This window comes from Alligator mississippiensis, chromosome 5 (assembly GCF_030867095.1).
Source record: "Alligator mississippiensis isolate rAllMis1 chromosome 5, rAllMis1, whole genome shotgun sequence".
Lineage (NCBI taxonomy): Eukaryota > Metazoa > Chordata > Crocodylia > Alligatoridae > Alligator > Alligator mississippiensis.
In genome coordinates, this window is record NC_081828.1 from 41491907 (window position 1) to 41506633 (window position 14727).

Genomic DNA, 14727 nt, shown 5'->3' on the forward strand with positions numbered 1-14727 from the left:
TTAGACAAACACTTGTCTGGGATGGTTTAATCAGGGATGATCCTGCCTTGAGCAGGGGGCTGGATTAGATGACCTTGTGAGCTCCCTTCCAGCAGTACTTTCCTATGATCCTATGATCATTGGGCTGAGAGAAACAATGCATAATCTACTATATCTTAATAGATAAATGGGAGCTAAGACAATTTTCAGGCCAATGTTGAGCAATATTTTATAAAAAGAAACTAGCCCTGAATGAAACTAGATGATGAGTTGGTTTGGTCAAAGACTTTGTGAATGTTCTACTACAGTTACCAATCAATTTGCTTTACGGGTGGTAAATTTAACAAGCAATATTAGTAGAGGTTTGCTAAAGAAGCCGTAACACATTGGGGAACAAAACAGAAACTCTGAAGTGACAGACTAACTCAAAAACATGCTGCTCATGTGAAGAAGAAGATAGTAAGAACTCTTACACAAGTCCTACAGAAATTGAATCAGGTTTCATAACAGCTACCATAAAACCCAAGATACTTGAATAGAAAATGGTTCCCTTCCATGACCACAGGACCACATACTGCTCCATCTATCTCACCTGTCATGCTTGGATGTTTGCTTCTTGGAAGCAATCTTCAGTTCATAGTAGATTTCTGGCTGTGGTTGGTCTGTCACTCTCTATCATCGGTCCATGAACACTTGCATTTGCTCTGCAACCTCCATCTCTTGGCTATTCCTGCACAAGTTAGCCTAGTCTCTCTAGGAGTCACCTCACACCTACAGAATACCAGTCTGCACTCTTCCTCCAGTTAACAATTGGCTGGGTCTGCTTCAGGCTTACATCCCATCCAGCATTCATTAGTCTTCTTCCTCAGACGTCCTGTAATACAGCAGTGAACTGTTGCCTTTTTTCCTAGTATAAGAATGGGAGAAGCCATGGGGGAACCCCAAGTCAAGGCAAGTCCATCAGGCTAGCTGTGCAGACCAAGACCTTGGCTAGCTGTGCAGTTATAGCATGCAGGGTATAGTTGACTATAGCACAACCCTAGTAATTCCCTGGGCCCCTTCCATACCTATTCTCACAGCTTGCATCTCCCTTTCAGTCTCAGTGCCACACCAAGTCACTTCTCCGGATTTCTCCTTTCCACCTTTAGCCTCCCAGAATTCATGAAGTCTCTGCCATATCTTCCTTGAAGGACTCAGAGCTCAGGGTTACTCCACATCTGCCTACTGGAGGGTTCTTTACACCTACTCCTGAAGCATCTAGTACAGGCCACTGTCACGTACCTGCTAGATGGACCTCAGGTCTTATTTGATCCTGAGTTGCTCAGGTACTGGCTGTGGCCTAAAGGAATTCCGTTTCCCCCTGGCAAAAATGAATGCAACTGCTTTTACCTGATGCGACTTTGGAGAGTCAGCCATGTTTTTAACCCCTCTACCTTGGGTTACTATATAGATACAGGCAGCTTGGCAACAAAAGCTAATACTCAGTGTACCTGCCTGGTTTTGAAGCATGTTCTCCCATAGGGAGCAAGACACCAGAATATGGACAGCCCTGGCTGTCAAGAAGGTTCCAAGCTGGTTCAAAATGTTATCAATTGTAGCTAGTTTGGGACCTGGTTATCTGACAGCTCTCCTTGCCATACAGGCAGTGCCACAGGATGTGGTCAATGGTCTCTGCTTCTCTTTGGCAGGTCTCCCTGGGGCAATTGGGTCAAAACCCTTGTCCTTCCCTGTACCTCTATGTCATCACCCAACGCACGACTGGGCGGTGAATATATCAAGGGCTATAGGCTGTATAGGAGGGACAGGACAGGGAGGAAAGGTGGGGGTGTGGCACTCTACGTCAAGGAGGAATACACATCCTCATCTAGTAGTAAAAGGTCAGAGGAGGGGCACACTGAAGTGCTCTGGGTTAGAATACAAGGAAGTCGAGGGGAAAGGGACTTAATGGTGGGGGTCTATTACAGACCACCCAACCAAGGGGAAGAGCTAAACTGGGAAATCTTAAGTCAGCTCACGGAGGTAGTTAGTGTGCGGGCTGGGAGCGATCCGGGTCCTTTTTCACGCCGCGCGGGCTGTGGCCAGCAGCCCGGGCACGCCGGGTTGGAGAAAACAGGCGACACACTAGAATTAGGCACGGACGCGTAATGGTTGATTCAAGATTGTTTACTTACACCGAAGATGGTCGCGGTGTAGGCTGGACAGTTTCCCAGGCACAGCTCCGCTTAAATCCTCATTTGAGGACTCAGACAATATTCGGATCTCTCCCACGGAGTTGTCGAGGCCCCGTGGATCCTTTTGCGCGCAGGGAAGAGGGATACGTCGAGGATTGCGCTCGGTGACGGGGAGAGGCTAGAGACTGATCAGACCCCTGTTGCCTGCTTAAAATGCGCTGGGTCCAATAGGCTCCGCAGCGCTTAGAGATCTTCACACAGTGTGAAGTCTCCTCCTCCTGGTGTTCGTGGAGTCCTCCAACTTGGGTGGAAACCACTCAAGCTTTTTATACGGCTAGCAAGCCAATCACTAGCTGCCACGTGTGAATAATTTAACGCAAGCCAATCATGGGGCTCAAATTATAATACAAATGGCAGGAACTCTTTGCAAAGTGCATTTCTGTGCTGCAAAGAAGAAATGCACACTGCAAAGAAAGCTACAAATTGGTGGGAAAATAATTCAGTGGTGCCAAAGCACACACAAAACAAAAATCACACCCTTGGGTTGTGGCATTCCCCCCTTGCTGAAGGCACAATTGAATTATGCTGCACGCTTGTCATTAGAGTGATCCAGAGCTTTATCACGAGTCGTCAAACGAACAAACAAACAAACAAACAAACAAACATAAAATTCCCCAACATAAAATTTGCTCTCCTGGGATTGAGTTGAACAATAACCAACACAAATACACATCAGATTCATAACAAAAACTACACGATCAGGGCTTCAGTGGGCATCATGGTGAAGTCGTACGTCAGGCCCTCACTTCTTCCGATGATGTTATCCTTCTCAGGGCCTCTATTCACCACGCATTCTGAATTCCGGATCTGTAAACAAAAAACTCTCAAAAAAAAAAAATAGGTTAACACATCTCAACATATTTACAAAGTTTCCATGGAACTTTACTATAATACAAGTGTTCACCACCCTAAACTACCCTCTCTTGTACACTCAACTAGATGAAATTGTCGAGGAGCCGTCGTCTAGCTCTTCTAGATAATGGAAACCTAACTCATAGGCCAGCTGCCATTGACCTGTGTCCCCTAAAATCCAAGTTGCCGCTTATTGAGTCCAGAACGCTGTAGGAGAAATCCAAACATGTATCGCTCTTCTGGTGTTCTCTGTGGCAATGATGGAAGATCGGATTCATGATGTCTTGTGCCTTGAATCTCGGTTGGGTGTTGACGGTCCCGATCAATAGATAATCTTGGCTCCATCAGGATACGCAGTCGTGACAACTGACGAAGGAGATTGCTTACGGGTTGGTTCACCATTGGGTTGAGCAGAATCCGGAGGACGATGATGTTCTTTCGCCCATAAACCTCAAGACAACTATCTAGGCTGTGAACGGTTACTGGAACGGTTCCAGGGTCTTGTAGATGACGGTGAGGCCATGGTCTTATTCGCTGGAGTGATGTCAGTCCCAGCGCACATGCTCTGGGGTTCCAGGCACAGTACGAGACTCCGATGATTGCTAGCATGAGATGCTCTGCGCCGGTATGTTCTGGCTGTCCTTCATGCCATACGTGGGCTTTTTGACTAATCAGTCCTGCAACAAGTGCTGGCAGTGGAATAGGCCAGTGAACGCTGACCACTACCATGTCGATGTCAGTGACATGTCCTCTACTCCACGAAGCTTGTCTGACCAAGAAGCTTGCTTCTTCCTGGTTCAGCAGGTTGGATCCAAGTTCCACGACTAAACGTCCCAACTATACAGCTAGAGTCTCTTCAGGCTGGATTCTTGATTCTCTACACAAATCTTGTAATTCAGTTCTGGTGCGAGCATAGTAGGCAGTAGCAACTTGATTAGTCGTTGTCGTAGGCTGAACTGCCGCTGCGGGAGTCACTGTTGCTGTTACTGCTTCAGGCAGGAGGGGCGGATGCACTCCTCTGCTTGACTCTCTCTTTCGTCGGCAAGAAGGCGTGGTCGGCAGAGGTGGCGCTGTGTCGCTGGGCGGGGTTGCCGGAGATGATGCTGCGTCGATGGGCGGAGTCACTGACCGAACTCTCGCGGATTCCTCCGAAGCTCCACACTTCTCATCCGGTTCTTCCACACGGTCTCCCTCTTGCTCGGCGCCATCTTGGGCTGGCGTTTCAGGATCCCTTCTCTCAGCCGCTTCTTTGACCGCCTGAACAGCCATACACAGCTGGGCTTTTAAACTTAAATTCTTGTTCATTAAATCAGCAATTGTACGGAATGTTGCACTTAACTCTCCCCCCTTGTCGTACCGCGGGGCCACCCTCTCATCTGCGGCACGTTCCTCTGTCTCCAGATCTTCGCGGAGCTCAGATGGAAGCTCGCGACCCTGTAATCTAGATGCCACGAGCGGAGGGAACCGGTTGATCGGCACCGGCTCTTCACTCTCCCAAGCATATCGTAGGCATCGGGCACACTCCCGGGTGAGGGTTGGGTTCACTGCGCCCGCCGGGTTGACTCTGGCGAGGGACACAGTATCGAGGGGACTGAACAGGACCCGCTCGTCACTCGTTATACACCCGAACGCCGCAGGGAGCAAATACACTTCTCTCTCTCTCGGGGCTCCGTCTTCGGAGGCTCCTTCTCCCTTCAGTGAAAGGTGTCCGCTGACAAATATCTCACCCGTTCCACCCGCCTGGTGGTAAGCGATATGTGCCTCCAGCTCCTCAAAACTTTTCACTTGGAGTTTTTCACCGCGCCAAGGGCAGTTCTTAACTAATTCTAGCTCTAGCGTGTTTTCTCCTGATCCCATCTTTGTCGCCATGTGCGGGCTGGGAGCAATCCAGGCCCTTTTTAGTGCCGCGCGGGCTGTGGCCAGCAACCCAGGCATGCTGGGTCGGAGAAAACAGGCAACACGCTAGAATTAGGCACGGACTCGTAATGGTTGATTCAAGATTGTTTACTTACACCGAAGATGGTCGCAGTGTAGGCTGGACAGTTTCCCAGGCACAGCTCCGCTTAAATCCTCATTTGAGGACTCAGACAATATTCGGATCTCTCCCACGGAGTTGTCGAGGCCCCGTGGATCCTTTTGCGTGCAGGGAAGAGGGATACGTTGAGGATTGCGCTCGGTGACGGGGAGAGGCTAGAGGCTAATCAGACCCCTGTTGCCTGCTTGAAATGTGCTGGGTCCAATAGGCTCCGCAGAGCTTAGAGATCTTCACACAGTGTGAAGTCTCCTCCTCCTGGTGTTCATGGAGTCCTCCAATTTGGGCGGAAACCACTCAAGCTTTTTATACGGCTAGCAAGCCAATCACTAGCTGCCACGTGTGAATAATTTAACGCAAGCCAATAATGGGGCTCGAATTATATTACAAATGGCGGGAACTCTTTGCAAAGTGCATTTCTGTGCTGCAAAGAAGAAATGCACACTGCAAAGAAAGCCACAAATTGGCGGGAAAATAATTCAGTGGTGCCAAAGCACACACAAAACAAAAATCACACCCTTGGGTTGTGACAGTTAGGTCAAAAGACGTGGTCATCAGGGGGACCTGAACTTTCTAGACATCAGCTGGGAAGAGCTGTCAGCCAGGTCTGACCGCTCATGTAGGTTCCTAGCCAAGATACAGGACCTACATCTAACCCAGGAGGTGCACAACCCCACCAGGGGAGACGCCTTGTTGGATCTGGTGCTGGCCACAGGTGACGACCTCGTGGGGGGTCTGCAGGTGCTTGACCACCTGGGCGACAGCGATCATCGCCTGCTGGAATTCGCCATCCAGCGCAAGGTGGCGAAAGCCTGCAGCAAGGCAGCAGCCCTGGACTTCAAGAAGGCGGATTTCAATGAGGTAAGAATAGTTGGGGAAGTACTGAGGTCCTGGAGGGGAGGGGAGTCGGGTATCCAAGAGGAGTGGTCGATCCTTAAGGAGATGAACCTCCATGCCCAAAGGGAGGTAATCCCAACAAGGGCCAAAGGGGGCAAGAGGGCGCAAAAGCCCCCATGGCTCACCAAAAGCATACAGGAATGTCTCTTAGCTAAACGGGAGGCGTACACCCAATGGAAGGGAGGGGCCACCACAAGGGAAGACTATACCTCGGTTGCTCGGGAATGTAGGGGGGCGGTCAGGAAGGCCGAGGAGGAAATGGAACTGGGACTAGCTACCCAGATCAAGGACAACAAGAAGTCCTTTTTTAAATACATAGGGGTCAAAAAGAAGGTACCGGGTAACGTGGGGCCTCTGCAAGACACGCTAGGAAATCTGGTTGTTGCACCAGACGACAAGGCTAACCTATTTAACGACTTCTTTAACTCCATTTTCCTGAGCAGGGACCATATCAGCCTGCCCCTGGGACCCCCTCAGGCCCCGTGGGAGGTGCACCCAGGCCCAGGGTCAGTGAGGACCTCGCCAGGGAACTTCTGGAGGGACTGGATGTATTTAAATCAGCTGGTCCTGACGACCTCCACCCCAGAGTGCTGACGGAATTAGCAGAGGTCATTGTGCAACCCTGGCATGGCTTTACGAGCACTCCTGGTGCCCTGGTGTGGTGCCAGAGGACTGGAAAAGGGCCAATGTGGTTCCCATTTTCAAAAAAGGGAGGAAGGAGGACCCAGGGAACTATAGGCCAGTTAGTCTTACCTCGATCCTGGGTAAGCTTTTTGAGAGAGTTATCCTGGTGCATGTCCATGAGGGGCCAGCAGGGGAGGTTGTGCTTAGGGGCAACCAACGTAGGTTCATTAGAGGCAGGTCCTGTCAGAGGCAGCACCTTGCACTGACAAGTGCAAGGTGCTGCACCTGGGGGGGAAGAACCAGCAGCAGACCTACAGGCTGGGGAACTCCCCTCTCATCAGTGCAGAGGCAGAAAAGGATCTTGGTGTCAGTATTGATGCCAAACATGGGCTGACAGTGTGAGGACTCAGTCAGGAAGGCCAACCACACCTTGTTGAGCATCCACAGATGCATCACGAGCAGGTCCAAGGAGGTGATCCTCCCCTTCTACGTGACATTGGTCAGGCCACTGTTGGAGTACTGCGTCCAGTTCTGGGCGCCGCACTTCAGGAGAGATGTGGACTGCATTGAGAGGGTTTAGAGGAGGGCCACTCTCATGGTCAGGGGTCAGCAGGGCAGGCCCTATGAGGGGAGGCTAAGGGACCTGAACCTGTTCAGCCTCCACAAGAGAAGGCTGAGGGGGGATCTAGCGGCCTATTACAAACTAGTCAGGGGGGGACCAGCAGGCATTGGGGGAGTCCCTGTTCCCCCGAACACTACCAGGAGTGACTAGAAATAATGGTCACAAGCTGGCAGAGGGTAGATTTAGACCAGACATCTGAAGGCACTACTTCAGTCAGGGCGGCTAGGACCTGGAACCAACTTCCAAGAGAAGTGGTGCTCGCTCCTACCCTGGAGGTCTTTAAGAGGAGGCTAGATGAACACCTTGCTGGGGTTGTTTGACCTGTGCTCTTTCCTGCAATGGCAGGGGGTTGAACTTGATGATCTGTCAAGGTCCCTTCCGACCCTACCAACTATGAAACTATCACTGGGAGTACTCAGTGCGCTATTAACCAACTCAAGTCCCTGTGGTCCTTGTGGAGGTCCTTGTGGAAGATCCAGTTCCAGATGGCTTGGCAGTCCTCATTGGGGATTGTCTCCATGGTTGATAGCCTGTCTCTGTCTCTGACTGCCTTCTGTATCTTTTTGTGGTTGGACATAGTCACCAGGCTTTTCCTTGAAGGAGTGCCAGGAGTCAGGTTGATGACAAGGGAGGTGGCGATGTACAGACACCTGACTGAGCAGCAGGGGTCCCAGACAATGCACTTCGACCAGTTTGTGTCCTGTGTCAGGAGAGCCCTGTGGCAATGCAGGAACCTCCTGTTATACAGGCACGGCGGGCTCAAGGAAACCGACTGTGTTAACATGTTTCTGAGCAAACTCCAGTCCTACCACCAGAAATTGGTGAGTGAGGACAGAGAAGCAGCAGCCAACTTCTTCTGGAAAAGCGACACCTGGCACAGTTTGTTCCAAGACCCCCCCAGGAGGGAAGAGGACAGAGATGCAGCTGGACATGGAGACAGCGAGAAGGACTACAACAGGATCAGCAGCAGCAGAAGTAACATCGGCAGCAACAAGGACAGTGAATGAACTGACAACGTAAACCCCACATCGGGTCTTGGACTAAGGGACCGTGTTTGGGTTAGGAGAGGGTGGGTGCACGGGGGAGTGGGTACGTCTATTGTAATGGGAATCGCAGGCTTCTTAATGCAGTTTAAGATGTGTGATGGAAAGTTTATGATAGAGGATGTATATATAAACTCTTTCTATAGAAATATATTTTAATAAAAACAAAATCTGACAGCTCATCTCCTTCACTGTACTGTGCCACTGCAAACAAGATCAGTGAAGAATGAAAGCTGTTTCCTCTTTAATTCTTAAGGTAGGACAGTAACACCATGCTGGCTCTTCTTTTAAATTTTCTCTGGCATCCATGGTTTGAATGAGAGGGTCAGCCTCAATTACTGATTGAAGTGGATGAGCAAATTTGAATTTTCTAGGGCAGCCTGAGAGCGAAATACAAGGTCTGTCATGATTATTTCAAAAAGAGCTATGTAACTAAGTTTTGTCTAGTGTTTAATGGTTTCTTCTGATCCCCTTCTTGAAGTGCAAGGAAATGATGTGTAAGATCCCTTGCTAGGTGCAGGTGGGAGGAACCTGTGATAATTTCAGTAGCTGACAGCTAAAAAGTTTCTTTTCAAAATACCAAGAGAAGAGCTGAGTTTTGTAGATAGAACAAAAACGCTAGAACAGTTACAAAACGCCTGGACGCAGGAGTAGGGGTTGACGTCGTTTACTTAGACTTCAAGAAGGCCTTCAGTACGGTATCCCACCCCATACTGGTGAACAAGTTAAGAGGCTGTGACTTGGATGACTACACAGTCCGGTGGGTGGTGAATTGGCTAGAGGGTCACACCCAGAGAGTCGTAGTGGATGGGTCAGTATCGACCTGGAAGGGTGTGGGCAGTGGGGTCCCGCAGGGCTCGGTCCTAGGACCGATACTCTTCAACGTCTTCATCAGCGACTTGGACGAGGGAGTGAAGTGTACTCTGCCCAAGTTTGCGGATGACACAAAACTGTGGGGAGAAGTGGACATGTCGGAGGGCAGGGAACAAGCAACAAGCAGACCTGGACAGGTTGGACAAATGGGCAGAAAACAACAGAATGCAATTCAACAAGGAGAAATGCAAAGTGCTGCACCTAGGGAGGAAAAATGCCCAGCATACCTACTACCTAGGAAATGACCTGCTTGGTGGAACGGAAGCGGAAAGAGATCTTGGAGTCCTAGTGGACTCCAAGATGAACATGAGTCAGCAGTGTGATGAAGCCATCAGAAAAGCTAATGGCACTTTATCATGCATCAGCAGATGCATGACAAACAGATCCAAGGAGGTGATATTTCCCCTCTATCGGGCACTGGTCAGACCGCAGTTGGAATACTGCGTGCAATTTTGGGCGCCGCGCTTCAAGAGGGATGTGAATAACCTGGAGAGGGTCCAGAGAAGGGCCACTCGTATGGTTAAGGGCTTGCAGGCCAAGCCCTATGAGGAGAGACTAGAGAAACTGGACCTTTTCAGCCTCCGCAAAAGAAGGTTGAGAGGCGACCTTGTGGCTGTCTATAAGTTCAACATGGGGGCACAGAAGGGAATTGGTGAGGTTTTGTTCACCAAGGCACCCCCGGGGGTTACAAGAAATAATGGCCATAAGCTAGCAGAGAGCAGATTTAGACTAGACATTAGGAGGAACTTCTTCACAGTTCGAGTGGCCAAGGTCTGGAACGGGCTCCTCCCAAGGGAGGTGGTGCTCTCCCCTACCCTGGGGGTCTTCAAGAGGAGGTTAGATAGGCACCTAGCTGGGGCCATCTAGACCTAGCACTCTTTCCTGCATATGCAGGGGGTCGGACTCGATGATCTATTGAGGTCCCTTCTGACCCCAGCATCTATGAATCTATGAACAGTACTGATAACAGAAGGTGGAAAAGCAGCAGAAGGGAGCTTCATTTGATGCAAAATTGCTGAAGACATAAGGTATAATTGTATAAGGTATAATTGTAGCATAGGAGTTAACACAGTGACAGAGGGTTGAGGCGGAGTCTGCTTACTATTACCCCAGGCAGCAACTGTGATCCTCTCTGTAGGGGTTCCAGTCTGGTCCTTTATCACCTGTACAGGAAACTCATGTAGAGAGAAGCAGGGTGCCTAGGGTGAGTGCAGTTTTATGGTAAAAAAACAAACAAACCTACAATCAAATGTTAGCTACGGACAGACCCTTTTCTCCAGTCCATGTGGCCACCCCTGTTCTGGAAAACCCCCTTCATCTGCCCTTGGGGATTACTGGACAGGTTGTACAGTGTTCTTCAGTAGTGCTTAGAGCCCTGAAAAAGATGAGATTGGTCCACTCTCTGCCAGTGAGAAACAGGATACTGGGCTAGATGGAAATGGTCTGACCCACTATGGCAATTCTTAGGCTCCTGTGCGTATAGACCACAGGTCTTCAGAGCAGTGTTGAGGGAAGGATTCCCTCTCGGCTCCCATCATCTTTCTCAACACATGGCCTCACCTGTGACTGGGGGAGAAGACAAGGGGCTTAAGGGCACATGGCTCCACCTAGAAACTCTTCCCTATTCCTTCAAACCCAGCAAAAGCCCAGGTCAACATGGCTCCATTCTGCAGGGCTCCCAACACGGTGCCTGAAAGGAAGAAATGGGGCTAGTTCTGTACCACTGTAGTGTCCAAAGGCCCTTCCCTCCAGCAAGGACTGGACACGGCTGTAAAGATCCTTGTTATAGTGCTGGCTTTTGGCCTGTAATTTAATTGCTTTTCCATGCATGACTCAACATTTGTCTGGAAACCAGATGAGTTGGGAGTTTGGCAAGAAAGAGAGAGTGTGTGCGTGTGTGCGGGGGGGGGAGGGGCTAGTTTAAAAGAGGTTGCAAGTGCAATATGGGACACTTCTATGTTTGTTACCTGTGTTTGCATCTCTGTCCATATCTGAGCAACCATATGGGTGTATGGGGGCACACAGAGGGAGACACCCCATTGTGAGAAACCCTCCAAAGTTCTCAGCAGCTCTTGAGTGCTCCCACGTAGAAAAAAACATCCGTCTGCCAATAAATAGTTCCTTGTTTCCTCCCAAACATTCAGATTTCCCCACAGAAATTACAATGGTCAGAGAGTGAAGGTAGCCCATACTGGTGACAGCCCTGCCAAGCTGCAGGGGGAAGGGTATGTTTCTCTCTCCCATAGGACATACACAGTCCATGCTTCCAGCTCTGCAATCTTAAGCTTCAGCCTCCTTGCCTCTGTGCATACAGCAAAGCTATTTTAGGTCATTTGCGGGGGTGTTCTCAGCTCATTAGTTATATTATTTCTATCTCTTTGCCACCCGCTTAGTATGGGTTTCTGGTAACCAGGACATCAGGCTCTGCTAGCATAGGGACACAGAAGAAGTCCCAGTTATAAAGTTAAACATATCTGCAAATTGTGCATTATTCCCACACTAGGTTTTTTTTCTTCTGTCACATATAAGGCAGGTGTGAAATACAGGAGGGGAGGAGAGGATGGGAATGCAGGTTTCATCAGCATGGCTCGGCTGTTTTCTGGATAACTCACTCTGTGACTGCAACTGGACTGGCCAACTGGAAGCCCTGTGAATGACACATGGACAAACATGCGGACATGCCTTGCACACATACACGCACACACAATTTTCTACATACACATGCTCGTGGAAGTGCACAGTCAAATGTACACACATGCAGATATGCACAAACATACGAGTACACACACTAGCCCAAACAACTGAACATAACTGTGAATGCACATGTACATCCACATGTGAATACCAGGCTGGTGTGTTTTCAGCTCTGCATCTGGAATAGGAAATGGCAGTTACCAATTCAGTCCTGGTTAAAAAATATTCCCGCACCCACTGCATAGCTGATCCTACACAATCACAAGATACATCACATGTCTATGTCCGTGTCAGTGTTTAACATAGCAGCCAAGGCATTCCCCTGAAGCAACCTAACAGTGGGCCCACAGCACCCAAACCTATCCCCAGGGGTGAGTTTGTCTTCTATTTCCTCATCCAGTTCGTCAGGGCCCTGCCAATAAAACTTCCCTGATCCTGGGACCTTCCAAATAAACACTGATGTCATATAGAGCAAACACACCCAGCCAGAGCCAAACAGGCCCTGGCCTGACCCACACCCATCCAGTCAGTCTATAATGCTGAAGGGTTGGCAGCAGGGGGGCTCCTCTCCATAGATGCTGCTTCCATGGTGCAGCATGAGCCAAGCACCCCAGCTTTTCTGGGCAGCAGTAGTACACTGTGTGTGCCCCTTCATATGGGTGGTAGAGAGGGAGTGCTTGGGGCCAACCCAGCAAACAGTAGGGCTAGGAAGGAAGAGGCACTGATGTCAATGAACCCCTTCATCTGGATGTGGGGTTTCCTTTCCACCCTGCTATTGGGCCAATTACTTCAATCTTGGTTGCTAGACTACCCTCCACCTCCCCCCATCATAACATCCCCTGCTCTTCACTCCCAAGCTACTAACACACCCTTTCCAAAGCTCCCCTCACCCTGTCCCAGCAGGTAAATAATAAGCAACCCTCACATGACAAAGCCAAGTGTCAGCAGCCCCAGCTTTGCTCCTCATGCTCTGCCTCTGCTATTTCTGTCCATCTTCCACATCTCCTTGCATTTATGTGCTGGGCCCTGCACACGAGTTCCAGGATACTACCCCAGCACTAGTGCTCAAGAGCAATACCCACCACCTGCCATGGCAGCCCTAGGGTGCAGAGCTGACCACAACCAACAAACTATGTAGAAGAAAGCAGAGGTGGGAATGTGTGGGTCCAGGAATGATAACAAGTGCTCCAAAGGGGAGCACAGAGCACAGCACACCAGCTACTACCACTGCCCCCTGAATGAGTCCAAGGGCTCAGTGGACAACACCCAGTGAGACTCTGCCCAGTCACAGGAGGAGTGATAGAAAGATGGCCCCACAATCATCTGGGTTCTCCCTGGCCAGAGTCTCCCTCCTGGTGCGATAGATGGCAAGTTTGGCCAGAGCCAGGAGGAGGTTGACCAAGAGGTCCTAAAATCTGGTGGGGCCACAGACAGGGAATGCATAAAAAGAAGAGGTGATGGGAGAAGAGAAAGCCAGAAGTTCAGGATGGGACCCATAAGCAGATGGTGAAGGGGCTGCAGCCTAGTGCATTCGAGGTAGGCATGCACCTGGATCTCTCTGTTGACAGAAAGGACAGGTGTCAGGAGTGTCTACAAAATATGCCCAATATATACTTGTGGAGACTGCTCTGTGTAGGAGCTGCCAGCCTAGGTCTCAGGTGTGCAGATAAAAACAGGAAGCTGCACAAGGTGTTGATTTTATCCTTGATAAGAGCTCCTGGTGAAAGCACACACCCTCTCCCTGAACTCCCCCCTGGGGGAACATCCTGGTGACCTGGCCTTCCCTCTTCCCCAGGTCTTTTTTCCCAATCCCTCCTCCCCCCACACACTTGAATTATTCCCCTACCTTGTGGCCCCTCAAGGCTCCATCTTGATTCATTTTCCCCTAGTGGGTGTTGGGGCAAGAATCCCTTCAGAGACTGGGAGAAAACAGGAACTAGGAGGGAGGTGCCAGTTTGTGCTGGGAGAGGAAAGATGCTGGGCAGTGAACGACAAGTTATGAGTGGGAGAGGCAAAAGCTGAGCTGACTTTGGGGATCACTCTTCCTCCTGAGGCAGTGGTCCCTCTGTGGTAGTGCAAGGACTGCAGCCAAACAACAGATGGTGGTGATGTTTGAATGCCTGTTGCCAAAGATGAGCTGCACCATGGCATCACACCATGCCAGACGCTCCCATCCCAAGGGCCATTCTGCTCAAGCACAAACTTTTGCTTTAGAAAGTTTTTCCAACGTGCCCCCTTCCCAGATTCCACTTCTTGGGGTCCCAATACCTTTTTCTCCCTCTGGCTTGATCCCACTGCGTGCTGCAGTCTAGGGCTCAACTAGCCTTTCACTCCATCCTCAGGCCTCAAGAGGCTCTGGTTTGGGCCAGTTTTCTGTCTTCTGCATTCTACAGTGTTGGCGACTGGCAGCTCTGCCAGAGCTTCTTTTGTTTCCTCCCTGTAGCTTTTCTAAATGCACTTTTGTAAATTAACATTGTATGGTGGCAAAGAAACCTTGATCAAGGATTGTGGCTTCTTTGTGCTCAGCCCTGTAGACACAAGTACCATAGACCATCCCTGCCTCAGACACTGGGTGGGAAAAGAGCTTCCCAGTGATAAGGCCCATGTGACTTTTTCTGTATAGAAAGACTGACCGTCTCAGTGCCTCCTAAGTCTTGGGCCAGTGTCACCACTTGGTCAGGAAAACATCTCTTTGGACAACTGATTTATCCAATATGGCCACCATCTGTAGCTGTTGGGGAGTTGAGAAGGTTGAACTAAAGAGGGAGGAGGGGATGGATCTACGGTAGATGGATCACAGTACACAACGAATGGCAAACCCATGCAACAGACTGATTTCACATGCACATTCAACTTAGCTATTTCCTCTGCCAACAGGAG